This window comes from Engystomops pustulosus, chromosome 2 (assembly GCF_040894005.1).
Source record: "Engystomops pustulosus chromosome 2, aEngPut4.maternal, whole genome shotgun sequence".
Lineage (NCBI taxonomy): Eukaryota > Metazoa > Chordata > Amphibia > Anura > Leptodactylidae > Engystomops > Engystomops pustulosus.
The window spans coordinates 108,894,086-108,907,869 of record NC_092412.1 but is presented as its reverse complement, the minus strand read 5'-3'; the positions used below and the strand labels follow the sequence as shown (position 1 = coordinate 108,907,869).

Sequence of the window (13,784 nt, the reverse complement as noted above, 5' to 3'; positions counted from 1 at the left end):
TATATGACTGTCAATCTTTGATAGAACCACCAGCGTGAATTATTTAAGCAAAGGAAAAACAAAGATAAAAATGATTAAAAGATACAAATGATTCGGAATCTTTTCCCACTACACTATCAACTCCCCCTGCTCTATATTATACTGCCCATATAGTACACTGCACTTTCATGATGACAGATTACTTCTAATTCAAATGTTGTAAAAGTATGAAATATGCAATAAGGTGTTATATCTTGTAAATATATTGTAAAATATATAGATTGTATGAAATGACAGGGATTTGTATGAGTACCTTTAGACCGGTCACAAAACTTCTAGGTGATGTTTAATATTGGAGAATATTACAGTTCAAAGTATGTGGGAAATATGCATTAGCTTAACTCCCCAAAATGCACATTGCAAGTATATATGTGCCGTTTTATGCAATATGACATTTCAATATATACAGTATACTCCAAGTTATCAGCTGCAGATCCGACCAGCTTACAGGAGCTCGCTGCAAATGTTTTCATAAGGCCCTAAGTTACAAATGATTTCTCATAGGACTTGAAGTTGTAAAGAATTTCAATAGTCAATATCCTCAAATCTGTGCCATAACTTTTAGTAGCACTAACACAACCAATAAAGTATATACACAAGAGAGACCTCCTAATGCCCACAGTCTCTCAATGTTGTTATTTTAGTACACAGAAACGTTGGCTGTGCAGGAAATAACATATTACTGTACTGTATATTAAAATACAGATGCCACATGTGAGAAAATAGTAACAGACTGAGGAACACACTGAGGCTTATTGGATGCTTATTGCTCCACTATACACCTGTTAGATTTGCATACAGAACTCTCATATTAGTTTTAAAGTTTGCAATTTGTGAATAACGTTGGATAACATTCTGCTCTTTGTGGGCATCTAGAATTACAATTTGAAGTCATCTTCAGGGCAGAAAGCACATGACCGTGCAGCTGGCGTTTAGCTGCCTGCAGCCTATTCATGGGGTCTAGAGAGGCAGCTGACAAGCACAGTTGTAGTGTGACAGAAAATATTGACAGCAATTACACATCCTCCACTTAATAGTACATTCAGACTGCCTCAGCTTACGTGTATGGGGGAAATCTGAGCATGTCTGATACCCTTTCTTAGATTGAGATCTTAGGCTTTGTAGGAGTTAATAATATGGAGTTGATACTACCATCATCTCAAAAATAGTTTTCTTGTGAAAAATTGCCTTTTTTTTATTTCTCGGTCATAGCATTGTAGGCAAAATTGCGTACAAGTGATGCTTTGTTCATATCCCACATTATAGCATTAAAGGATTCTTTATTACATTTGTAACTTTTTGGCTCCCCGATCACTGCGGCATCACAAAAATGTTGTTTTCAAAATGTCTCGTAGAATAGAACAGCAACTTTGATTTTTTTCTGCTTTCATTCTTTCTTTTGATGCCCATCGATTGTTTCATGGCAACTGAAAGGAGGTTAAAAGGATGTACCAATGCAATAACTTTATGTTTCTGAAGAAGGTTCAGGTTAGAATGTACCTGTAAGGAAAAAAGTGATATTTAGAAAAAGTTGGTGAACAAGTAAAATGTGACATTCCTGCCCAATATCATGGGGGAGTTCCAAGATAGACACTTAAAACATGTATTGTTTATACACCATTCATTGAACTTTTGCTTTCTTATATCTCTCTACACAGCTACCTAACAATCACCCAGTAAATGTAATCTATGGCTTTCATTAGCCCTGTGTACAGCACTAATTAATTTGGTGGATTTGCAATTACACAAGTTGCACATGTCCTCCTGTGGTGCAACTTTATAGCTTATGTCAGAATTATAGAATAATATATAGTGATAATATCAAAGAAAGAAACATCAAATGCATTCTGGGACCAAAGACTATGGCTTGTGACCTCCGATTCCCAGTTGGCTAAATAACTGAAGAGACAGAAGGTTATTTATTCCCCTAACAACTTGAGGCATGAGTGCATATAGTACTTGTCTTTCTTGTATATATTGAAGGTCACTGGGACCACTTAACTGCCTACACCCATAAGCAACTTTTTCAACACTATAAAAAGTTGACAAAACAGTTTAACCCAAGATTACCAACATTTTCTAAATAATAGAAGCACATTTATTAAGTAGTAGTATAGTGTTTTTTTGAAGGTTTTTAAAAGGGTTGTCCACTTTCAGCAATAGGTTAATAGGTTTGTATAAAGAATAGCTATACTGTTCTCCAATATACTTTCTGTATCAATTTCCCTCAGGTTTCTAGATCTCTGCTTCCTGTCATTCTATAGAAAGCATCTATGTTTCCTTCCAGTGTATACAAACCTGTCCATGGTCATGTGATGTCACACAGGTGCACGTCTCGTTAGTATCACAGAGAGTAATCAGAGGTGTGTGGTTGTCAGCACCTGTCCAGCAAACGCGCAACCACAACCAGGCTTGGCGCTAGCTGTCAGACTAGGTAGGTGGTGGCGAACTCACCCTGTGACGTCCCTGTGGGCTAAGGCCCTGCCTAAAGCAGATAAACCGCCCTGATTAGGGCGAACCCACTATCAGGAACCTAACTGACGGTCCCTGAGTGACCCTACAACATGACAGGGGAAACTTACTTTGTCTGGCAGCTGCTGGATGGTGGAGCAGACAGGTAACAGAAATACAGGTATAGACCAGTGTTCACACTGGCGCACAGAAACCAACACAGGACTGAACAGGTAACCGGAATACAGGAATAAACCAGCGTTCACACTGGTGCACAGAATACAAACACAGGACTGAGACAGGGACAAAACAACAGATATAGACAGGTCATCAGGCAGATAATCACAGGCCAGATCCAGATACAGGTACAGGCAGGATATACATAGGTCAGGTCAAGATCAAACAGGTTATAAACAGGTCAGGTCAAGATCAAGATCAAACGGGTAATATACGGTTCAGGTACAGATAGAGGCAGACAAATGGAGACAGGTAAAACTGAACTAGAAACACAGGGAAGAGAAGACTAAAAATAACCAACAAGGTATGATGGGAATAGGCAAGTATATAAAGCCGATCCCGGACACGCCCCCAGTAGCACACTGAAGGAACTGTCCATCAGGCTAGTAACCCTTGCTGGGCAGGACAGAAATGCAAGGAGCAGGGTGTGGCTCAGTTAATCCAAACACAAGAATTAAGTCACAGTTCACACACACAAATAAACGCCATGTATTCGGCCAACTGTGGATAGAGCGACGTTCAGGCATGGACGTTACAGTGGTATCATGAGCTGTGCACCTGTGTGACATCACATGACCAGGGAAAGATTTCTGTCCAGTGGAAGGAAACATACCACAAACTTTTATTTATAGAATGACAGTAAGCAGATCTAGAAAACTGTGGGGAATTGATACAGAAAGTATATTGTAAAATTGTAACTTTTTATTACACAAACCGTATCAATTATTTTCTGAAAGTGGACAACACCTTTAAATATTGTCAACCTATCCTTAGAATAGGGTATCAATATCAGATTTTCAAGGATCCAAATTTCTTTAACTAAAAAGAACTGTTCAAAAGAATTGAACTGTTCAAACAAATGGTACCAGGAGTGGAACCCATCTGATATTGGTGACCGCCATAGAATAGGTCATGAATAATCGAAGAAAACAATCCATATGATATGGTAAGTTGGTGAGCAATTAGGCATGAAGGTGAATAGTCTCTGCAGTAAGTTGTCAAGTGACATATCTACCATTCAACACGAAAGATGTTTGTCATACAATAAGAGTTCACTGATTCAATAAAATGTGCTTTGTTTTTTCTATACCATGCAAACACTTGCCGGCAAGACAAGTGAGTATGAGGGGAAATAATGATGTCCTTGGTTAATTTTATCTGTATTCATCCAAGTTTTGATTGGATTCTGAATAAGACAACCCTTTTCTTCCCACCTGGTATTGTACTAGTCCTTGGAGGCTTGAATTCTGTTATCAAAGAAACTTGCTCAGAGTGGAACTTATTCGTCTGAAGGTCGTGGGTTGAAGTGAAAAGGAAAAAAGAATATTGTCTAATAGAAATATAAGTTTTCCATAAAAAAAAGATTTTCTCTTTAATGCCTCTTAGCCTTTTGACCTCCTTAGATCAGTGACATTGAAAAGATTTTCCATCAACTATCCATTTCCAGCTTTATTTAAGCAATTTATGTATTATTTAGAGATGAGCGAACACTAAAATGCTCGGGTACTCGTTATTCGAGACGAACTTTTCCCGATGCTCGAGTGCTCGTCTCGAATAACGAACCCCATTGAAGTCAATGGGAGACTCGAGCATTTTTCAAGGGGACCAAGGCTCTGCACAGGGAAGCTTGGCCAAACACCTGGGAACCTCAGAAAAGGATGGAAACACCACGGAAATGGACAGGAAACAGCAGGGGCAGCATGCATGGATGCCTCTGAGGCTGCATAATCGCACCATTATGCCAAAATTATGGGCAACAGCATGGCCATGACAGAGTGACAGAATGAAGCTAGATAGCATCTAAAACATCCAATAATTGACCCTGACACTATAGGGGACGGCATGCAGAGGCAGCGGCAGCAGCGGCAGGCATGGCAACATACCCTAAATGGACTCAGGCTTCAAACCAATGGGTAGCAGAGAGGAACCAAAGGAGGTGAGCAAGAAGCGCTCAAATAATATCGGTACATGATAAAAGTTTGCCAGTATATTTTGTGGATTACACAGCAGGGTGGCGACAAAGTTAACATGGAAGCCATGAAAACAACCCAAAATTCTGCCTGACACAGCTCGTTTGATAAGGGGACCATGTATGGAGGCAGTGAACTAGTAGTAGATTAAAGGTGCTGCAGTTAAAACTATGTTAGTTGGATCTTGGCATGGAGCTGGCGCTCCGCTGCCAGGCGAGCTTTCGCCAATCCAAGCCCCTGTCTCTAGGCTACTCCCCAAACAGCACTTCTAAGAACCTTTTGTATAAGATCAAGTGTAGTAGCGTTCTTATAAGTTTAGGATATGCCGGGTGAGGGGAATGTAAACAGATGCGCAAGAAGCGCTGAAATAATATCCCTAAATGGTAAAAGTTTGCAAGTATATTTTGGGGATTACACAGCAGGGTGGCGACAAAGTTAACAACTTTGATGTGGAATGCCCTGTAATAGCTCTTGGGCGGTGTGCCTTTTATCGCCTAGGCTCAGCAGTTTCAGCACCGCCTGCTGTCGCTTAGCGACGGCACTGCTGCTGTGCCTAGAGCTACCGACTGATGGCGCCATGCCCACGGATGGTAATTCGGAGGAGGAGGAGGTGGAGGAGGGGTGGGAGGAGGTATAGTAGGCCTTTGAGACCTGGACCGAGGTAGGCCCCGCAATTCTCTGCGTCGGCAGTATATGACCAGCCCCAGGGTCAGACTCGGTCCCAGCCTGCACCAAGTTAAGTGTAGTAGCGTTCTTATAAGTTTGGGATATGGCGGGTGAGGGGAATGTAAACAGATGCGCAAGAAGCGCATGATGCGCATGGAGCTGGCGCTCCGCTGCCAGGCGAGCTTTCGCCAATGCAAGCCCCTGTCTCTAGGCTACTCCCCAAACAGCACTTCTAAGAACCTTTTGTATAAGATCAAGTGTAGTAGCGTTCTTATAAGTTTAGGATATGCCGGGTGAGGGGAATGTAAACAGATGCGCAAGAAGCGCATGATGCGCATGGAGCTGGCGCTCCGCTGCCAGGCGAGCTTTCGCCAATTCAAGCCCCTGTCTCTAGGCTACTCCCCAAACAGCACTTCTAAGAACCTTTTGTATAAGATCAAGTGTAGTAGCGTTCTTATAAGTTTAGGATATGCCGGGTGAGGGGAATGTAAACAGATGCGCAAGAAGCGCATGATGCGCATGGAGCTGGCGCTCCGCTGCCAGGCGAGCTTTCGCCAATTCAAGCCCCTGTCTCTAGGCTACTCCCCAAACAGCACTTCTAAGAACCTTTTGTATAAGATCAAGTGTAGTAGCGTTCTTATAAGTTTAGGATATGCCGGGTGAGGGGAATGTAAACAGATGCGCAAGAAGCGCATGATGCGCATGGAGCTGGCGCTCCGCTGCCAGGCGAGCTTTCGCCAATTCAAGCCCCTGTCTCTAGGCTACTCCCCAAACAGCACTTCTAAGAACCTTTTGTATAAGATCAAGTGTAGTAGCGTTCTTATAAGTTTAGGATATGCCGGGTGAGGGGAATGTAAACAGATGCGCAAGAAGCGCTGAAATAATATCCCTAAATGGTAAAAGTTTGCAAGTATATTTTGGGGATTACACAGCAGGGTGGCGACAAAGTTAACAACTTTGATGTGGAATGCCCTGTAATAGCTCTTGGGCGGTGTGCCTTTTATCGCCTAGGCTCAGCAGTTTCAGCACCGCCTGCTGTCGCTTAGCAACGGCACTGCTGCTGTGCCTAGAGCTACCGACTGATGGCGCCATGCCCACGGATGGTAATTCGGAGGAGGAGGAGGTGGAGGAGGGGTGGGAGGAGGTATAGTAGGCCTTTGAGACCTGGACCGAGGTAGGCCCCGCAATTCTCTGCGTCGGCAGTATATGACCAGCCCCAGGGTCAGACTCGGTCCCAGCCTGCACCAAGTTAAGTGTAGTAGCGTTCTCATAAGTTTGGGATATGGCGGGTGAGGGGAATGTAAACAGATGCGCAAGAAGCGCATGATGCGCATGGAGCTGGCGTTCCGCTGCCAGGCGAGCTTTCGCCAATCCAAGCCCCTGTCTCTAGGCTACTCCCCAAACAGCACTTCTAAGAACCTTTTGTATAAGATCAAGTGTAGTAGCGTTCTTATAAGTTTAGGATATGCCGGGTGAGGGGAATGTAAACAGATGCGCAAGAAGCGCTGAAATAATATCCCTAAATGGTAAAAGTTTGCCAGTATATTTTGGGGATTACACAGCAGGGTGGCGACAAAGTTAACAACTTTGATGTGGAATCCATGAAAACAACCCAAATTTCTGCCTGACACACCTCGTTTGATAAAGGGACGATGTATGGAGGCAGCTATATGGACGACTTTTGGAGGTAGCAATGGAGACAACGTGTGGAGGCTGCTATGGAGACAATTTAATTTGGATAGTGCCTGTATGTGGCAGTCCCAAACATTTTTCAAACCAGAGGAGCAGGTAGGTGGCCCTGCAGTAAAATGGAATAGATTGAGTGCCTGTATGTGGCAGTCCCAAAAATTGTTCAAACCAGAGGAGCAGGTAGGTGGCCCTGCAGTAAAATGGAATAGATTGAGTGCCTGTATGTGGCAGTCCCAAAAATTGTTCAAACCAGAGGAGCAGGTAGGTGGCCCTGCAGTAAAATGGAATAGATTGAGTGCCTGTATGTGGCAGTCCCAAAAATGTTTCAAACCAGAGGAGCAGGTAGGTGGCCCTCCAGTAAAATGGAATAGATTGAGTGCCTGTATGTGGCAGTCCCAAAAATGTTTCAAACCAGAGGAGCAGGTAGGTGGCCCTGCAGTAAAATGGAATAGATTGAGTGCCTGTATGTGGCAGTCCCAAAAATGTTTCAAACCAGAGGAGCAGGTAGGTGGCCCTCCAGTAAAATGGAATAGATTGAGTGCCTGTATGTGGCAGTCCCAAAAATTGTTCAAACCAGAGGAGCAGGTAGGTGGCCCTGCAGTAAAATGGAATAGATTGAGTGCCTGTATGTGGCAGTCCCAAAAATTTTTTAAAACAGAGGACCGGGTAGGTGGCCCTCCAGAAAAATGGAATAGATTGAGTGCCTGTATGTGGCACTCACAAAAATTGTTTCAAACAGAGGACCGGGTAGGTGGCCCTCCAGAAAAATTAAATGCATGAAGTACTATAGCAAGAGCCAGTGGGCCCTGTCAAAAAATAGCCATTTTCCTCTGCTTTACTGTACAAAGAGGAGGAGAAGGAGGAAAATGAGGAGGAGGAGGAGGAGTGGATCAATTATTCAGGTTGAGCTTCCTTCACCTGGTGGAGATTGGAAATTCTGAGAAATCCAGCCTTTATTCATTTTAATAAGCGTCAGCCTGTCAGCGCTGTCAGTCGACAGGCGTGTACGCTTATCGGTGATGATGCCACCAGCTGCACTGAAAACCCGCTCGGACAAGACGCTAGCGGCAGGGCAGGCAAGAACCTCCAAGGCGTACAGCGCCAGTTCGTGCCACATGTCCAGCTTTGAAACCCAGTAGTTGTAGGGAGCTGTGTGATCATTTAGGACGATGGTATGGTCAGCTACGTACTCCCTCACCATCTTTCTGTAAAGATCAGCCCTACTCTGCCGAGACTGGGGACAGGTGACAGTGTCTTGCTGGGGTGACATAAAGCTGGCAAAAGCCTTGTAAAGCGTACCCTTGCCAGTGCTGGACAAGCTGCCTGCTCGCCTACTCTCCCTCGCTACTTGTCCCGCAGAACTACGCACTCTGCCGCTAGCGCTGTCAGAAGGGAAATACTGTTTCAGCTTGTGCACCAGGGCCTGCTGGTATTCATGCATTCTCACACTCCTTTCCTCTCCAGGGATGAGAGTGGGAAGATTTTGCTTGTACCGTGGGTCCAGGAGAGTGAACACCCAGTAATCGGTGCTGGAATAAATTCTTTGAACGCGAGGGTCACGGGATAGGCAGCCTAGCATGAAATCTGCCATATGCGCCAGAGTACCAACGCGTAAGAATTCACTCCCCTCACTGGCCTGACTGTCCATTTCCTCCTCCTCCAACTCCTCCAACTCCTCTTCTTCTGCCCATACACGCTGAACAGTGAAGGACTCAACAATGGTCCCCTCTTGTGTCTCGCCAACATTCTCCTCCTCTTCCTCCTCATCCTCCTCCACCTCCACCTCCTCCGATATGCGCTGAGAAACAGACCTCAGGGTGCTTTGGCTATCAACAAGGGAATATTCTTCCCCCGTCTCTTGTGACGAGCGCAAAGCTTCCGACTTCATGCTGACCAGAGAGTTTTTCAACAGGCCAAGCAGCGGGATGGTGAGGCTGATGATGGCGGCATCGCCACTGACCATCTGTGTTGACTCCTCAAAGTTACTCAGCACCTGACAGATATCAGACATCCACGTCCACTCCTCATTGTAGACTTGAGGAAGCTGACTGACCTGACTACCAGTTCTGGTGGAAGTTGACATCTGGCAGTCTACAATCGCTCTGCGCTGCTGGTAAACTCTGGATAACATGGTCAGTGTTGAATTCCACCTCGTGGGCACGTCGCACAACAGTCGGTGAGCGGGCAGTTGGAGGCGGCGCTGCGCTGCCCTGAGAGTGGCAGCATCTGGGCTGGACTTCCTGAAATGCGCACAGATGCGGCGCACCTTCGTGAGCAAATCAGACAGATTGGGGTATGTCTTGAGGAAACGCTGCACTATCAGATTTAACACATGGGCCAGGCATGGCACATGTGTCAGTCTGCCGAGTTGCAGAGCCGCCACCAGGTTACGGCCGTTGTCACACACAACCATTCCCGGCTTGAGGTTCAGCGGTGCCAGCCACAGATCAGTCTGCGCCGTGATGCCCTGTAATAGCTCTTGGGCGGTGTGCCTTTTGTCGCCTAGGCTCAGCAGTTTGAGCACCGCCTGCTGTCGCTTAGCGACGGCACTGCTGCTGTGCCTAGAGCTACCGACTGATGGCGCCGTGCCCACGGATGGTAGTTCGGAGGAGGAGGTGGAGGAGGGGTGGGAGGAGGAGGAGGCATAGTAGGCCTGAAACACCTGGACCGAGGTAGGCCCCGCAATCCTCGGCGTCGGCAGTATATGAGCAGCCCCAGGGTCAGACTCGGTCCCAGCCTCCACCAAGTTAACCCAATGTGCCGTCAGCGATATATAGTGGCCCTGCCCGGCAGCACTCGTCCACGTGTCCGTGGTCAGGTGGACCTTGTCAGAAACGGCGTTGGTCAGGGCACGGATGATGTTGTCTGACACGTGCTGGTGCAGGGCTGGGACGGCACATCGGGAAAAGTAGTGGCGGCTGGGGACCGAATACCGAGGGGCGGCCGCCGCCATGAGGTTGCGAAAGGCCTCGGTCTCTACTAGCCTATAGGGCAGCATCTCCAGGCTAAGCAATCTGGAGATGTGCACATTAAGGGCTTGGGCGTGCGGGTGGGTTGCACTATATTTGCGTTTCCGCTCCAGCGTCTGGGGTATGGAGAGCTGAACGCTGGTGGATGCTGTGGAGGATCGTGGAGGCGACGATGGGGTTTTTGTGGCAGGGTCCTGGGCAGGGGGCTGACTAGCAGCTGACACAGGGGAAGGAGCAGTGGTGTGCACGGCCGGAGGTGAACGGGCTTGTTGCCACTGAGTGGGGTGCTTAGCATTCATATGCCTGCGCATACTGGTGGTAGTTAAGCTAGTAGTGGTGGAACCCCTGCTGAGCCTGGTTTGGCAAATGTTGCACACCACAGTCCGTCGGTCATCCGGTGTTTCCTTAAAGAACCTCCACACTTCTGAAGATCTAGCCCTCGCCGCAAGAGCCCTCACCACGGGAGCTTCACTAGTTGACAGTGGCGCTGATGCACCAGCTCTGGCCCTGCCTCTCCGTCTGGCCCCACCACTGCCTCTTCCAACCTGTTCAGGTCGAGGACTCTCCTCCGTCTCAGAAGCACTGTGTTCACCCGGCCTCTCAACCCAGCTTGGGTCTGTCACCTCATCATCCTCCGATCCCTCAGTCTGCTCCCCCCTCGGACTTCCTGCCCTGACAACAACTTCCCCACTGTCTGACAACCGTGTCTCCTCATCGTCGGACACCTCTTTACACACTTCCACTACGTCAAGAAGGTCATCATCACCCACAGACTGTGACTGGTGGAAAACCTGGGCATCGGAAAATTGCTCAGCAGCAACCGGACAAGTGGTTTGTGACTGTGGGAAGGGTCCAGAAAACAGTTCCTCAGAGTATGCCGGTTCAAATGCCAAATTTTCCTGGGAGGGGGCAGACTGGGGGGGAGGAGGCTGAGGTGCAGGAGCTGGAGGAGTGGCGATTTCGGTGACATGGGTGGACTGCGTGGAAGACTGACTGGTGGTGGACAAATTGCTCGAAGCATTGTCAGCAATCCACGACATCACCTGTTCGCACTGTTCTGGCCTCAACAGTGCTCTACCACGAGTCCCAGTAACTTCAGACATGAACCTAGGGAGTGTAGCTCTGCGGCGTTCCCCTGCTCCCTCATCAGCAGGTGGTGTCTCACCCCGCCCAGGACCACGGCCTCTGACCCCTGCAGTAGTTGGACGCCCACGTCCCCGCCCTCGTCCTCTACCCCTAGCCCTCGGGTTAAACATTTTTAAAATGAGAGTTATAACTTTATTTTTTTTTTTACTTTTTTTTGTTTTTTTTTGTGTTTTTTTTTTTTTTTGTGTTTTTTGTTTTTTTTTGAGTTTTTAAAACCAAACAATGCTATCCTATTGCTATGGCTATTTTCTAGCCAAGTATCAAAGGAAGCACAGTACTATGCCAGATGAGATGACACTGAGTTATTGCCTAATAGAAATCCAACCCCTACTGAATTTTGCCACTTCAGCCTTTGCTATGGATATGTGCGCCACTAAGCGCAGAACACAGCGGTCGCAAGTCCCACTACAAATTGCTCAGAATTGGCAAGTACATGCACTGCAGAAACTACAGTCACCAGCAGATCAACCAGAAATCAAATATATAGAACGCTACTGTAGGCTTCAAGAAGCTGTTTGTATTCTCCTATGGCTATTTTCTAGCCAAGTATCAAAGGAAGCACAGTACTATGCCAGATGAGATGACACTGAGTTATTGCCTAATAGAAATCCAACCCCTACTGAATTTTGCCACTTCGGCCTTTGCTATGGATATGTGCGCCACTAAGCGCAGAACACAGCGGTCGCAAGTCCCACTACAAATTGCTCAGAATTGGCAAGTACATGCACTGCAGAAACTACAGTCACCAGCAGATCAACCAGAAATCAAATATATAGAACGCTACTGTAGGCTTCAAGAAGCTGTTTGTATTCTCCTATGGCTATTTTCTAGCCAAGTATCAAAGGAAGCACAGTACTATGCCAGATGAGATGACACTGAGTTATTGCCTAATAGAAATCCAACCCCTACTGAATTTTGCCACTTCGGCCTTTGCTATGGATATGTGCGCCACTAAGCGCAGAACACAGCGGTCGCAAGTCCCACTACAAATTGCTCAGAATTGGCAAGTACATGCACTGCAGAAACTACAGTCACCAGCAGATCAACCAGAAATCAAATATATAGAACGCTACTGTAGGCTTCAAGAAGCTGTTTGTATTCTCCTATGGCTATTTTCTAGCCAAGTATCAAAGGAAGCACAGTACTATGCCAGATGAGATGACACTGAGTTATTGCCTAATAGAAATCCAACCCCTACTGAATTTTGCCACTTCAGCCTTTGCTATGGATATGTGCGCCACTAAGCGCAGAACACAGCGGTCGCAAGTCTCACTACAAATTGCTCAGAATTGGCAAGTACATGCACTGCAGAAACTACAGTCACCAGCAGATCAACCAGAAATCAAATATATAGAACGCTACTGTAGGCTTCAAGAAGCTGTTTGTATTCTCCTATGGCTATTTTCTAGCCAAGTATCAAAGGAAGCACAGTACTATGCCAGATGAGATGACACTGAGTTATTGCCTAATAGAAATCCAACCCCTACTGAATTTTGCCACTTCGGCCTTTGCTATGGATATGTGCGCCACTAAGCGCAGAACACAGCGGTCGCAAGTCCCACTACAAATTGCTCAGAATTGGCAAGTACATGCACTGCAGAAACTACAGTCACCAGCAGATCAACCAGAAATCAAATATATAGAACGCTACTGTAGGCTTCAAGAAGCTGTTTGTATTCTCCTATGGCTATTTTCTAGCCAAGTATCAAAGGAAGCACAGTACTATGCCAGATGAGATGACACTGAGTTATTGCCTAATAGAAATCCAACCCCTACTGAATTTTGCCACTTCAGCCTTTGCTATGGATATGTGCGCCACTAAGCGCAGAACACAGCGGTCGCAAGTCCCACTACAAATTGCTCAGAATTGGCAAGTACATGCACTGCAGAAACTACAGTCACCAGCAGATCAACCAGAAATCAAATATATAGAACGCTACTGTAGGCTTCAAGAAGCTGTTTGTATTCTCCTATGGCTATTTTCTAGCCAAGTATCAAAGGAAGCACAGTACTATGCCAGATGAGATGACACTGAGTTATTGCCTAATAGAAATCCAACCCCTACTGAATTTTGCCACTTCGGCCTTTGCTATGGATATGTGCGCCACTAAGCGCAGAACACAGCGGTCGCAAGTCCCACTACAAATTGCTCAGAATTGGCAAGTACATGCACTGCAGAAACTACAGTCACCAGCAGATCAACCAGAAATCAAATATATAGAACGCTACTGTAGGCTTCAAGAAGCTGTTTGTATTCTCCTATGGCTATTTTCTAGCCAAGTATCAAAGGAAGCACAGTACTATGCCAGATGAGATGACACTGAGTTATTGCCTAATAGAAATCCAACCCCTACTGAATTTTGCCACTTCAGCCTTTGCTATGGATATGTGCGCCACTAAGCGCAGAACACAGCGGTCGCAAGTCCCACTACAAATTGCTCAGAATTGGCAAGTACATGCACTGCAGAAACTACAGTCACCAGTAGATCAACCAGAAATCAAATATATAGAACGCTACTGTAGGCTTCAAGAAGCTGTTTGTATTCTCCTATGGCTATTTTCTAGCCAAGTATCAAAGGAAGCACAGTACTATGCCAGATGAGATGACACTGAGTTA

At 46.2% G+C, this 13,784-nt stretch overlaps 1 protein-coding gene across 12 annotated transcripts in view; it reads left to right on the top strand.

Annotated features, from left to right (window-relative positions):
- DMD (dystrophin) overlaps positions 1–13,784 on the top strand; it is a 1,566,296-nt gene that overhangs the window by 170,597 nt on the left and 1,381,915 nt on the right. The window lies entirely within an intron of this gene.